Source organism: Bactrocera dorsalis, chromosome 3 (genome assembly GCF_023373825.1).
Source record: "Bactrocera dorsalis isolate Fly_Bdor chromosome 3, ASM2337382v1, whole genome shotgun sequence".
Lineage (NCBI taxonomy): Eukaryota > Metazoa > Arthropoda > Insecta > Diptera > Tephritidae > Bactrocera > Bactrocera dorsalis.
In genome coordinates, this window is record NC_064305.1 from 24,604,410 (window position 1) to 24,619,937 (window position 15,528).

The window sequence follows — 15,528 nt, forward strand, 5'->3', positions numbered from 1 at the left end:
CACGGATACTTAACTTAATTGACTGACAATGGTCGGAATCTGTCAAATTATGTTGGACAACCCTTTTATTTCGGTTTTATTTTGGTGCTTGGTAGGACTCCCTCGCCACAAGTCGATAAGCGAAGGCGATCAAGCGCAGCGTCACAGTACTTTGTGGACTTTGGATGTGCAACCACAAGCTTTGACTGTTGGGTGTAGCTCATTTCATCTTTTTTGCGCTATTTCACTTCCAATTTCGCATTCCCTTTGATTTACTCGTAAGTGCCTTATTAATACTTTTGGTTGCTGGTACTTCATTTCTATGCTTGTACACTTTACGGCTTTAACTCTCAACTAAATTTTATTTTTTTCTAATATTTCTAGAGAACTTTTTGTATATTTTCTTTACATTGAATTTCAGTTTCCTCTTTACAGTTACAACGTAATTTCTTCTTTCAGCCTTTCCTGGCACCCTTTGTGCCTTTGCTCGCCGCTAACCCTGCTAATTTGTAAACTTTTGGTGTTTTTCACTTTGTTCTGTCGTGCATAAACAGCCATTCGATGCGCCCAGTCCCTCGGCTTGCGGCAGCTCAACTCTTGCCACAATTCTGCTCGGTTACCTTTTTACCGGGTCACGCGGAGCGTCAAAAGTTTGTTTGACCCCTAAAATTTTGTAGGTTCAATGCGTTTGGCTTCTACCAACTAATTGTTGTTGTTGTTGTTTGTCGCTGTTGTTGTTGTTTATGCTATATCAGCGCCGTTTCGGTCTGGCACTTTGTCGTTTATTGACACTCTTGATTAATTATAAATGAGTTTGTTAACTATAATACCGTTAGAGCGCATTGTTGCTGTTGCTTTAAAGTAGCAAAAATTTACAACAAGTGGCGAGTTACGTTTTGCGGCACGAAATACTTTACACTTATTTATTTAATGCTAATTATTTTATCGTTTTTAAGGCGGTGATTGCAGATTAAAGTTTTTTAGGGATCAGAGAGTATTCTCGTGGCTGTTACTACGTGTTTGACAGGTCTTATAGAAGTAGGTTTGATAACTTTCGAGCAATAGTAGCATTTTACGTATACTAAATGCCTCTTAAATATATTGGTATAATTGGTATTTCAATAAGCTGAATTGGTTTGATGCTGTGGAAAATTTGAGATTCTTAATTTCAAATCTCGAATTAGTGTACTGGAGCGGAATCTTACACATACAACCGAATATTTTAGAATTAGCTAAAGCCACTGGCTCTCTAAGTACTTGCGGTACTTGTTTCAATGGCCTTTTTTGGACAGATCACAAGTGAGTCGTATAAGGTGTCATGTTATTTTTGTTCGGATTGTCTGGAATTTCATTATGGGAAGACTTACGTCTGGACAAGGTTTACAAATCGTTCTACTTTATTACAAAAATTCACGTTTTGTAAAGAATATCTGTCACGCGCTTCACCCAACATATGGTCAACATAATTGGCTTACGGAGCGTTCTATTCACAATTAGCTTGTGCAATAACTGTAGCCACTCGATCATCTCCAGTCACATCGCTTTGGTCTATGGGCTCTTGAAATTTTTCAAGAAGATTCGACGTAAAATTTCCGCTAAATTTTGTTCAGCGATGAGGCTCATTTATGATTCAATTGTATAAGTAAATAATCAGATTTTGAACGAAGAGGAACCTGAAGAGATTGAAGTGCTGACATTTTATTTAGAAAAAAATAACGATTTGGTGTGGCTTGTAGCCCAGTGGAGTTTTCGGTCCATATTTCTTAAAAAATGATGCCGATGAGAACGTAATCCTCAATGACGACCCTTATTGCGTCGTGATAACCGACTATTTGATAACTGAAATTTAAGCTCGTGATCTCGGTAACATTTGGTTTCATCAAGACGGTATCACTTCCGACACCCCACATAAATCAACGTATTTATTGAGAAAACACTGCTGCGAGTAAATAATTTCATGTTTTGGGCCGGTCAATTGGCCATCAAGTTCGTGAGATATGACACCGTTAGATTTTTTTCTGTGGGGATATGTAAAGTCTAAAGTCCATGCAGACAATCCTGCTTCGTTTCCGACCTTGAATCGAAACATCACGCATGTCATTTGCCAGTTACCAGTCGAAATTTGAAATCATAATCTTCAAAAAAGAAATGCCAAATAAGGTTTTTTCGAATGATAATAAACATTCGCCGATAAATTTGAAGTTTCTCTGTTTTATCTTTAAAAAAGTAGGGTACTTTGAAATGGATTGCCCATTATTATCCTTTGCTTTCACAAAAACACAAATAATAAAAGACATATAGTTTAATATTATGACCAAAAGAGAGTAGCTTTATTTTAAAGATAAAAGTTTGACCTTTTGTTTTTCTACAGATTTTTGGCAACTAACCGATGGAATAAATTCTATAGGTATAATTTTCAACTATTTATTATAGCAACAGGGTCGTCAATTGTCTCGGACTTATCTGTATAGACAAGCGACTTCACAAAGCTGTATGGCATCTTGCAACGCCTTGTTGAAATCAAAGGTCGTCTACATTAACATTCTAAAATTCAGGAACGAAAAAGTCAGTATTCAGTACCTACCCAGAAACCTCTGTAACCTTATTTTTGAAATCTTGGTTGTATTTTAAAGATTACATTCAATAAAAAAATTAATATTTATCTTAAAGGGAAAGACTTAACGCTATACAATTTTTCTTATTTTCTGTGAATTGGAAGTAGTTACTTAAACTTTAGTTCCTCTCATTTAAAAACTCAGTAAATTCTTTTATTTTTGTTTTATTTTTTATTTAATTTTTTTATTATATACAAGAAAATACTGAGGGTGTATTAACTTCTTTTATTGCAGATAAAATTTTCGGACTTCGTCTAACCTCGCTATTATTTGGTGGGCTTAATAATACACAATTTTCAATTGCAGGTAAGTTCAAGTCCCAAAACTACCAAAAAGTTAATTATCATAATAGAAACAAATATTTTATTTTTGAATTTCTATACTTGTTGGACTTTAACGCTAATGAAATATAATTTTTGTAGATAAAATAAAATTAAAATCATTAATTTTCTAATCTCGCACCTGGATAATAGAATTTAAAAATAACACTTTCATCAGGCCAGCGCTGTAATTGAGAATATGTGGGAACAGTTTGATTTGAGCCTAAAATAAACGCACTCGAATAACGGGCAGTGAGTGCACAGTTAACATATCTTATTTCAAAATGTTGGTAATGGGCATGAGTAATACTCTTATGCCGAGAGAAAGAGAGAGAGAGGAGAAAAAGAGTGCTGTCGGCCAATGTTAGGAGTAACTTATGGTGAATTTACCATGGGAGCAAACTGAACAGCTGTTGCTTACAGCGTAGTTGACAGTAATAAAATTATTAAGGCAAGCTGAATGAGGTGAGAATGAAGTTATCAAATTTTTTGTGAGATAAGGAGGATTAGTATTATTATTAGGTTTGTTTTGTTATTCCGAATTGTTTTTTAAATTATTCGGATGACAGTTTTTGGTTCAATAATTTTAAATATATACATAAGTATACTTAACCTACATATATGAGGAAATTTTTTTAAATAATGTGGAATATATATACATACTTATTTCTATATATTATTTAAGAAATGAAGCCAATCCTTATATTTGTGTATATAATAAACCTCCGACATTCATAATTTACTACATATACGAACTTTTTTAGAGCTATAAAATTGTTTTTCATATGTGATTGGGAAAATGTTTACTTTGAAAGCAATCTTAAAAATAAGCTTGAACTAACACAAATGACGGACAGAAAATGCATACAAAATGCCATATTCGTCGGTGTATGAATGATTCACCTGCTCACAGATCTATAAATCGCCAAAATTTTGAGACTGCAGCGAAGCTTGAAAAATTTTATTGCTTTGCTCTTCAACGTCCATTTTAATATAAAAAAAATATATATATTTTATTTCAGAGAAATATAAATTATATCCATTACACAATTTTCTGACGCGTAGAGTTTGCATGTTATATTATTCAAAAATTATTTACGAAAAGTTTGAAAATCTGTATTTCATTAAATTCAAAATTGTTTAACTCATAAAGTAGATATCTGATCCATTATTTAACAAGTAAGGAAGGGCTAAGTTCGGGTGTCACCGAACATTTTATACTCTCGCATGATAAAGTGATAATCAAGATTTCATTATCCGTCATTTACATATTTTTTTATTTTGCTGTAAAATTAATTAGAATAGTAGTTCCTGAGATATGGTTTTTGGTCCATAAGTGGACGACGCCACGCTCATTTTCAATTTAGTTTAAAAGGCTGGGTGCAGCTTCCTTCTGCCATTTCTTCCGTAAAATTTAGTGTTTCTGACGTTTTTTGTTAGTCGGTTAACGCACTTTTAGTGATTTTCAACATAACCTTTGTATGGGTGGTGGGCATGGTTATTATCTGATTTCTTCCATTTTTGAACTGTATATGGAAATACCTGAAGGAAACGACTCTATAGAGTTTGGTTGACATAGCTATAGTAGTTTCCGAGATATGTACAAAAAACTTAGTAGAGGGCGGGGCCACGCCAACTTTTCCAAAAACGTCCAAATATGCCCCTCTCTAATACGATCCTTTGTGCCAAATTTCACTTTAATATCTTTATTTATGGCTTAGTTATGGCACTTTATAGGTTTTCGGTTTTCGCCATTTTGTGGGCGTGGCAGTGCGCCGATTTTGCCCATCTTCGAACTTAACCTTCTTATGGAGCCAAGAAATACGTGTACCAAGTTTCATCATGATATCTCAATTTTTACTCAAGTTACAGCTTGCACGGACGGACGGACAGACGGACAGACAGACATCCGGATTTCAACTCTACTCGTCACCCTGATCACTTTGGTATATATAACCCTATATCTGACTCTTTTAATTTTAGGACTTACAAAAACAACCGTTATTTGAACAAAAGTCCTTAGCAACTTTGTTGCGAGAGTATAAAAAAGGAAATTCCTAAGGCTAGGATATAAACTTTTTACCGTTATAACATGAATTAGCAAAGCCTAGAAGTTGAACTAACAGAAGCTAGAGTGAGTATTAAGATGCTATATTTCTCTTAGTTACAATACCATAAACTCTCTCTAACAATTAAGAGAATGCAGTATGGCCTTAGAAAGAGTAACTTAATGTTAGAATTTAACTACTGAGCGAAAGAGAATTGCCATGTTTTACAAATAAATACTCATAGGTGTCGCTTCATATGCTGGAAAAATGAACGGTAAATTCAAATAATAACGGTACAACGACGAACAAAGGGTAAAATTCGAATACAAATTATGGAATCGTAATTTCTTAAGCATTTCTTCGTAAGTTGCAGTGATGACTGGGATAATAGACTACACCAAATTTCGAGACGATGCCTTGTCAAATAAAAAAAAATCCAAGGACTTGAGGTTGATAGTTCGGTTTATGTGGCTGTTATTTATTGGTTGTCTGATCCGACCAATCTCTGCGGAGAGGTGGAAGAGAGGAGGAGGAAAGGAGGCATTACTGAAAAAAGGAGTTAGAAAATAATCCATAACCATTTTGGCAGAGATAGCTCGTTAAATAAAAAAATTTTCCATACAAGCATTGAATAGTGATAGTGGTCTGATTTCAGCGGATTCGAAAAATTAGTAGATTCTTGGGCAGAATTTCAAATCAGTGACTTAAACACTGAGGGACGATTTCATGTGTATACAGACGGACAGGGCTAAGCCAATTCAGCTCGTCACGCAGCACATATACGAGTATATGTATATATACTTTGTAGGGTATCCGTCGTTCCTTTGTAGGTGTCACAAATATCTTGACTAACTTATCTATTCAGAGTATATTTATAATAGAAAGCAGCTAAAGCTGCACTTCATAAATTGTCATTTCTTTAAGCTTAGTGAGTTGCAAAGGATTTATTTCCGCAAACTTTCGTTTCTTATGCAAACGCTTTGTCTCTGTTATGCTAATATAAGAAAGAGTAACGCTCTTCTTTAAGGCAGGCTCTTACGCGCTTCAAACAGTAAGCTAACGGTATTTAACTGAAAATGCTCTTACCTCTCACCAACCTAAAGAGTATTTCTGCACAAACTGCTACTCGTTACTTTTATACATATGTCAGCTCAGAAGCGTGGTGAATTTGACTGCATGATAAATCCGTTGCACGAACGAAGCCATTTAGTAGCGGCACTTGAACTTCCGCAAGTGACACAAGCATACGATTACCGCATACTTCCTGTGTGAGCGTAGAGGTGTGGTGAGTAGGTGAACAAGTCGTGGTCGGTCGGTAGGCCACTACGGCTGCGAGCGCAGTACTTATAAATATGTTGGTATTTGTCGTTTGAGCGCTGCCTCAACGTAGCGCTTGGCGTCGGCTGCAATAATAACGCACAGTACTTTTTTCTGGAATAAAATTGTTAGTGTGCAGCGTTTAAGCAAATTATTTTTATTTTATTTCTATGCAATGTCAGGCAGTACACGCGGTGCAGCTTAGCGCTGCTGCTGATGACAATAGCGCCAGCTGCAGACGTTTACGCCAGCTACGCGCGCTCGTGGCGCCACTTTGGCGGCGACGACACGACACTATAACCGGTGACGTTTCGGGCCATGTTAGCCAATGGGCAACAAATTGCGAACGCTGGTTAGCTTTGAGCTAAGCGGCGGCAAACACTGCAAAAGCCGCCTGCTGAAGCGCTGCATCAAAGCTTGCAGCTGAGCGCGTTCCAATTTGGTGTGATGCGCGCGCGCTCAATTCCATAGCTTACTGAGATTTATCAATAGCATTGAGAGCGTCGTTACTTGCAGTGTGCAGCGCGCATAGCGGTGAGTGCAGAGTGCAGTTTGCGAGCGCCGCTTCCGTGTACGTCTGCAGTTTGCTAAAGCGGTGTGGTTGGCTGTGTGCCGCTGGCTGCAATTGTGCATGCAACTATTCTAGTTTGCCATATGCGTAGCTTGTAAATATCTAGTTTGTTGTTTTTGCTTTAGTTTTTTGTGCTGCCGCGCGCTGTTGTTCTACTGTCTAGCTGTTTTGTTTTTGCTTTGCCATTGCTGCACAATCGGCGTGCTATCCAATCGGCGCTGCTGCTGCAACAAAATAGTTGCATCGTTGCGTTCTTGCCATTCTGGCCATGTTTTTTAGCCAACAGCCGCTACCAAACGCTTCAGTCTATAAGCGACAACGTGTACGAGCGGTCGCGTTCTTATTCTTTTGCCCGCTAATAACTAACCAATACTCAGAAAGTAACCAAGCATAGCGCCACTGATAATCTAGTAGCCTAGCATAAACGCAGCTTTTTGAATAAACGCATGCAGTAAAAAATTATTTCCGTGAGATTTCCGCGCGCTTAGTTTAAACCGTATACTGGCATATATTTGCGCTTAGATTAAACGTATTTCAAGCGACGCGACAGAATTTTCATGCAAGGTGACTCAACGCGTTTTAAGCGATAGTTTAGGCAGTTGCATATTTTGATTCTTGACAAGTGGTGTTAATAATATTGAGCTGCTTGATCGTACGCGTGCTGTATTCATTAACCGCGTTGCTTAGTATCTAAATGCGAAAGTGTTACGCTTAGCTAACCGCTTCCATCGTGAGCGTATAAAAGCGCTTTGCATAAACAGCAAACCCCTGCGTTGACACATAAGCACGCGTATTTGAAAACAATTTTGATAAGCAAAAATAATAAAAACCACAACAAACAAACAAATTTACGCAAAACGCTAGCCATACACCGCCTGGCAGCCGCTTCCCTACTTCCGCCGCTTAGCAACTATATTCAAACCATATTGAAAGTGTCGGAAAAGCGCTCAGCCAGCTATTTCCTCACGCTGCTTGCGAGCGGAAGCTGTAAATTCTATTACGATTTTGCCATTATTGTTTTTTGACTTTTGACTTGAAAATCGCGTAGCCTACAGCGCGTTCCACTTCTGCCTAGTTCTGTGCGCGCTTGTCGTTTTGTAAACCGTGGCTCATTGCTGGCCGCTTCAGGTTTTTTGAACGCGTACAACCCGACAAATATTTATTAAATATTAAAAAGTGCACGCAATAACTAAAAAGTAAAATTTAAATAAAAAATAAAATAACAGCAAAAGCAATTTTGTGTTCAAGTGCTTGAGTGATATCAACTATTCAACTTTTGGCTGATTTAGGCAGCTGTTACAAACTGTTGTTGCATATTGACGCTTGAGTGCTCGACAGCGCGTCAAAGTGTTGTTGAAAGTGAAGGTTGTTAAATTTGCAAATATTTAATTGCTCTCTAAAGCACCGTTATTTTTTTTTTTTAGCACGAAACATTTTTCAACACTTCCTCTTGAGATTCAAAAATTTATATTATTTATGCGAATTTAGTAAAACAGAACAGCAACGAATTTTAGAAAATAAAATAAATTTCTTTATTTGTTATTTCTCATTTCTTCTTTACAAATATTTATTTAAAAGTACAAAGTCTTGAAAAAAAAAATTTTAAATGTGGTGGTTTCCATTTTTTTTTTACATTTTTGCATAAAGTCACAAACTACTGAAATAAAAAATATAGAAGTTAAGGTTGATATTTGCAATTTTTTTATGTCTCCTTTTATGTTTTTTTTCGTTTTGGGTTTATAGTATTTTCTTTATATCTTTTAATACACTGTGCTTTGAATTCTTTACTTCACTGAAGTCAAATATCCATTGTAACCAACCGAGCTTTGAGAGATTCAACATTTGGTGCCTAAGATAGTTTTTTACAGTGTATTAAGTTTTGCCAATTTTCTACCAAGTTGTAAAGTTTTTTAGGAAAATAATGAATAAAAAAAACAAAAAAGAAGCATCACAAACATAATTAAATTATTGGCTTTATGCAGTCGTGTAAATTAATATTGAATATTTTTGCGAACATTTCAGCTCTTGCTTCTCTATGACACTCATTTTGAACAGTGTATTTAAAAAATATAATTTTAATATTTTATCAATAAATTTTAATTAATAATAAAATTTTTTTTATTTAAATTTTAGTTCTGTTTAAGGTAAAAATGTTATTCTGTGGCCCCACATCATATCTTTTTTGCATTTGCTGTACAACAAGTTTTCACTAAAGCTGCTTTAATACTTAATTATTAAATTAAGGGAAATATTAACATATTAAAAAAAATATTTAATTAAATTCATTACATTATAATAATTAAAATTTTATTTGCATTTATTTTTAAAATATTTTTTTAAATAATTTTGATAATTTTGTGTAAAAATATTTAATTTCTAAAAAAATATCTGATTATTTTTAATTATTAATTTTTTTATACTACTTTGCTCTATAGATATGTATTATAATATTTTTATAATTATATTGTATCTTGTCTTAAGAATTTGGTGGCCATAATACTGCAAAAAAAAGTCTTTAATAATTTTTAAAAAATAAACTAAAAAAAATTCTATTAATATTACTATTATTATTTTAAAAAACAAATTTTATAAAAAAAACAATAAAATATATTTAATTATTTTAATTAATTATAATATCAAATATTTGTTAAACTAATTTTATTAAATTACTAAAATATATTTATTTATTTTTTTTTTAATTATTTATAAAAATAATTTTACTTTTTTTAACGATTTTGTGAGTTGTATAATTAATTATACTAAATTATTAAAATATATATATATATTTTTTTTATTATTCATAGAATATATTTTGAAAGGTTTTAATTATTTTTAAAGTAGTATTTTATTTCTGCAAAATTTATTTTAAAACACACTTTTTATTACTTTAATTGAGTTATTAAAATAAGTTTTGAGGAATAAAACAAAAAAAATTAAATTTTGCATTTAACTTAATAAAAAAACTCCCAAACATTTTTTGTTCAATTTATGTAAAGTCGAAGAAAAATATGTTTTATTTATTTATTTTTTGATTTGTTATTCTATTAAATATTTAAAATCTATAAATTTTTTAAAGTATTTTTATCATTTATTATAATAATAATAATAATTAATTAAGGGATTTATATTTCAAATTACCTTTTTTTATGTTTTATAGCAAATTTGTACAACAATATTTTTTTCATTCAATTTTAAATAACCAAATATAATAAAATAATTTGTTGTAAATATATAATATTTCTTTCATTCTTTTTTTAAGTATTTATTAAATTCTTCTATCATCTTAGTTATTTAAATGTGTTTATTAGGGTGGATAAAAAAACACGATTTTTATTTCGGTTGGTTCGCTAATAAATAGGTTCTTAGGCTCTCAAAGTTTGCTCTTATTTGGTTAATTTATCAGATAGACTCGAGCTTACAACTTGAAAAAATATCTCTTTTCGAAGATTTTGTGGAAAACTGAATGGTCTATCAAAAGGTGTTCTTCCTAAACCCAGCCCAGCCGTTTAAAAGATATTAAGGGTTAAAGTTTGACTATTTTAAAGCAATTTTATTTTTATGAATTTTGTTTCTCAATAAAAAAAAAAAATTATTTAAATCGAAAAACTGATAATTTTTTACGAATTTCATTACTCTTCACAAGTTGTAAAAAAATGTTGGTTACTAATACAATTATAAATATTTTTTATACAAATTAACTTAAAATAAAAAATAAACTTGTAACCAGTTAACATAAAACAAAATAACGAATTATTTGTTTTGCTTTGTGTGTACTACAACAGAATTAGTGGTGCTCTGTGTATAAATTGCAGAGAGTCTGGCTAAGTTACTCCTCAGTGTTCACGTGGTCAGAAAGTCTTTCCATATGAAACTTTGCATATTTGACTGATTCGTCATTTGAGTCAATTCCGCGAGCGCGTTCTAAATCGTGACTGGGAGCATACCAAGGCGCATTGACGAAAGCAGCTCCAAGGTTGTATACCATAAGTCCAAACTGGTCTGAACACCTGCTGGTAGACAAAATTTTTGTTATGTGTGAATATGGCAGTGTTTCTATCCAATCGCCAACACATGTTTCTGAATTTTATTTCTTATTCTTCTTTTTTCTTTTAACATTTGCACTCCATCTAAGTTTTGTGTCCAGATTTATACCTAGGTATTTCGCAGTATTGTGATATAGTATCTGCACACCTTTATGGCATATATCTAAAACTGTTGTATTCGAAATCAATATGTATTGATATTTTGTTTAAATGTTCCTACAATCTTGTAGTTGATGCAGTCTGTGTTTTGCCGACAGACAAAACCGCAGTATCATCTGCAAATGTTGCTGTAATGCAGTTGTCAACATGTGGCAGATCGCACGTAAAGACGTAGCTAAAGTATGGGTCTTAACTCATTACCCAGAGTAATACCAGCTTTTTTTTCCTTTAAATCAGAGTACATACCTCCATGTTTAATTCGAAAAAAACGGTCGGGCAGGTATGATTTTAAGATATTGTCTTAGATTTGTTTAGAAGTCCACCATGGCGAAATTGTTATTGTATTTGGTATTTATATGAATTTAAAAGAAAAAAATGCTCAAATTTTCCTTTGAAAAAATGAAAAGGATATGTAAAATTTGTTTATTTTAATGTTCTGCTTATAATGTTACATTCTTACATTTGCTAAGTTTTCGGATAAATTACAAAGAATGGAAAACTTAAGAAGTAGGGTACGAATAAGGAATATGTACAGTACAAATAGAAATTATGATTAATTGATATAATTAGTGTAGGGTGGTATTCTCCACATACAGATATGTTGCATTTTAATTATTTATTTTGTTTTACTTATAATTAAGTTTTATAAAAATTTAAAGTTATTTGTTATTTTTATATGATTTAAACATTTTAAATATAAAAAAGAAAAAAATTAGAGCAATATAAAATTCGATATATTTATTTTTTTAATTTTATGTACTACCTTGAAATATTTTGAAATTGTACGAAAAACTCATTTGAAACAAAATTTTCTTACGACGTATAAAAATATTTTTAAAGATAATTATACTTTTTAATAAATCAACAACAGTAAAAATAAATTGGTAAATAAACTCAATTGTATGAAATTAAAATAAAAAATTATAAAATTTTGTTGTTCATTATTCTTTCATAAAATAAAATATATATTAGTAATGTTTTTTTTTATAATAAAATAAACATTCAATTTTAATAATTTTTATTTTTAATATATTTTGTATAATTAAATTAATTTAATATTTTAAAATAAAAAAGCTCTCAACGGATTCTTGTTCCAGAAAAAAAGAGGCAACAATTCCAATGATTTTTTTATGTTATTTGTGTTGTCAATATATTTATTTACTTCTGCTTTTATGTGCATGGCTAGAATATTAGGTAAGGCCACTATAGTTTATTATCTACTTATGCAATTTTTTAGACATTTTCTGCTTAAAATTCCAAAATTAGCAACAAAAAATTAAATGAATTAATTAACTAACGCCATGCGTCCAACTCTTCATAAGAGTATTTACATCTGCACTCACTTCATTAAGTCGGTATTAGCTAAGCGCAATGAATGCTAGGGACCCAAGTGGGGTGTGGGGTAAACTTGCAACCAAATACATGTGTTCGAGGCAAATTACGAAAAGAAAACCCACAAAACAAAAATTTAATTGAGTGTTGCGCCACATTAGCAGCAATCGCAGACGCAGCAACAGCTGTGGCTCCAACAACAACTACAAATAAAACAACAACATGCAATTAGCCAAAATTACCGTCAATAAAGACAAATGCACTGCAATTAAGTAAAAGTTGTGGTGCTGAAGTGGGCTTTCTTCACTCTCTCTCTCTCGCGCTCTCGCCCGCTTTCTGCTGCTTGCATTAACCCAACGGAGTGGCACATTTTCTTAAATGCTTACATAAGCATAAATGAATTACAAAAAAAACAATTAATTGCATTTTTTTACCCTTGCAACATGTTGCTACAGAGTATAATAGTAGTTTTGTGCACCCAACGGTTGCACGTATCACCTAAAATTAATCGAGAGAGATATATGATTATGTTTATATAAATGATAAGGATGACGAGACGAGTTGAAATCCGGGTTACTGTCTGTCTGTCCGTCCGTCCTTGTAAGTTGTAACTTAAGTAGAAATTGAGATATCTTGAATAAACTGGGAATGCGCGTTCCTTGGGAAAAAAACTGAGTTCATAGCTGGCCGTGGACCAGTGCCACGCCAACAAACCGCCATTAACTGAAAACATATAAAGTGCAGACAACCTCGTCCAGTCCCCATGTCAGTACTGTTCAAAACTACTAAACTAACTACGACAGAAACATTAAATTTTACCCCGAGATGGCATGAGCGGACCCTATTAGAGCGGTTTCAAAATTGGACAAAAAGCGTGGAACCGACCATTATTAGGTAAAGTCACATATCTCAGGAACTTGTCGACCGAGTTTAACCAAATTTGGGAGGATTGCCACATTTTACATTACAGTGTAAAATGGATGACTTCGAAAAGCAGCCCCGCCTACTTTTTATATAACACAATTCTAAATTCCATCTAATTCTTTCCATTCGAGTGTACACATCAAGAACAAACTATTATCACTGAATAAAACTATAATCGCGTAAGCGGTGTCTACGCCAGTAAAGAAGAAGAATAAAACTTTGCACGAATAATGCCTTTATTTTATGCCACTTCACGACAAAAATTGTTCTAATTCAAAGAAACGGTTGAAGCCTGTAGATACTGAATACAAGAATGTGGACCCCTTTGGATCATAGTATCTCTCTGTGCTATAAATTGGTTGAATCGGGTCTAGACTTTCCTTAGGCCCTATATAATTATTATAAAAATTTTCGAATTTCCGGATGACTTTATACCGCAAATAACGGTGCTTAGAATAAAAAAAATCTGGTGAAACCCGCCCTAGGCTCCAAATAACTAAAAGGGCTTATGCACTTGAAAGTACTTACTTCCCTGGGTTTATTCCTTGGAAGTTGAATGGGTACAAAAAGTGTTCGGTTATACCCTAATTTGGCTCTTCCTTACTTGTTTTGCAAAAAATCATACTGATTAAAATATGTGCAATTAACTTTCTGAAGGAAATATGGGGGATTGATTTATGAGAAAAATATTTTCTACATAAAAAAGATCAAAATACATATTTTTTAGATTTTTTTCTACAACATTTATTGCAAATATTTTTATTAATTTCGTATTATTGTTATTGGATCTGTTGGAACCTATCGAAGTTTTTGGGATTCTGGGATCGCCTAAATCGGAATGTAAATATACTAATGTAATTCTTATACCACCTATCGGGATTATAATGAGCCTTTAAAAATTTTGATTTTGCTCTAGTAATATTCAAATACAATATATAAAATAGATTCTTGAAATTGTGAGTCTGCCAACTGGACAATGATACTTATTTTATGCACCCATAACGGTACTTATAAAACTCTTATCGCAAAAATATTTAATTTTTAAACATCTAGTATAAAAATAGTCTTTAAAATAAATTCGAAGTCTACAAATGATGTTAAGAAAAGAATTGAGGACTATTCCAGTTTCACTGTACCGAACAGAGAGATAGATGAAAGTTCAGAAATTCCTAAATATATGCTAGAAATCGTTTGAACCAGATGTTCGTCAAAAAAAAAAAAAAACTCCAGAGATTGTAAACTTTCTAATTAGCGAAGGAATGTCTCATTAAATTCAGCTGGTGTTGGGAAACTTAACCTATGCCAATATATATGCTGTTGTTCCATAAAAGATTTTAAAATCTGTTTAGATCGCGCCTTTGCTGGTTCTCTTTGTTTTACACACAATTTTCTTCACTTTTTGATATCGCTAGCAGTGACAAGTTTTCCGTAATTCTCACTTAGTATTGTATAATATAGCACAGAAATCCTACGCGTTTTGCGGAATTTTCAAAATAAATAATATCTATAATTTCGACAATTTCTTAGAAACATCACAACATTTAGGAATAGCTTTTAATATTTTTTCACTACTTTTTTTAATATATGGTTTATTATAATATATATAACAAAACACTTTTTAGATATTTATGTTAAACAACGGCATACGATTACCAAAAGGACACACACTGGATAAAAAAAATCTACATCAAGAATAGTAACATACGAGGGCTACTATATATATTTCTGGCCTAATAATGAAAATGGGAATATTTATCAACGAAATGTTTTTTTTTTTGTTTTTTTTTTTGTTGGATTTGGCTCGTCTTTGAAGACCCACACGGTCGATTGCTGTTTTGTTTCAGGCTCATACGCATAGATCCATGATTCGTCACCTGTCACGATCTTATAAACGTCTTTTGAAGCACCGCGATCGTATTTTTTCAGCATTTCTCTACACCAATCCACACGAGCCTTTTTTGAGCGATTGTCAAATTGGTCGGGATCCAACGAGAACAAACCTTTTTTACGGCCAGGTGTTCATGCAATATCGAATGTATGTTGGTGGGAGAAATGCATAGGCATGCCTCTATCTGAAGGTATGTTACATGACGGTCTTGCATTGTCAGTTCACGTACGGCATCGATGTTTTCTGGCACAACGGCCTTCACGGAATTCGTCTTTGAGCGAGCGTCGGCCACGATTGAATTCGTTGTAACAGTTTTTCACAGTGCTATAGGA

General features: G+C 32.9%; 1 protein-coding gene across 23 annotated transcripts in view; it reads left to right on the plus strand.

Moving 5' to 3' along the window:
* Nucleotides 1-15,528, plus strand: part of LOC105228702 (ice-structuring glycoprotein) — a 558,714-nt gene that overhangs the window by 44,652 nt on the left and 498,534 nt on the right. For 4 of the 23 annotated variants that reach the window (XM_049452404.1, XM_049452403.1, XM_049452402.1 and 1 more), the window contains exon 1: nucleotides 7,056-8,215. The exons of 1 other annotated variant lie outside the window; for it this stretch is intronic. The gene's annotated coding sequence lies outside the window, so the exon portion shown is untranslated. Of the gene's footprint in view, nucleotides 1-2,828; nucleotides 2,901-7,052; nucleotides 8,216-15,528 lie in introns of those variants that run through there. 18 more of the 23 variants (XM_049452414.1, XM_049452416.1, XM_049452417.1 and 15 more) reach the window with 10 other exon arrangements.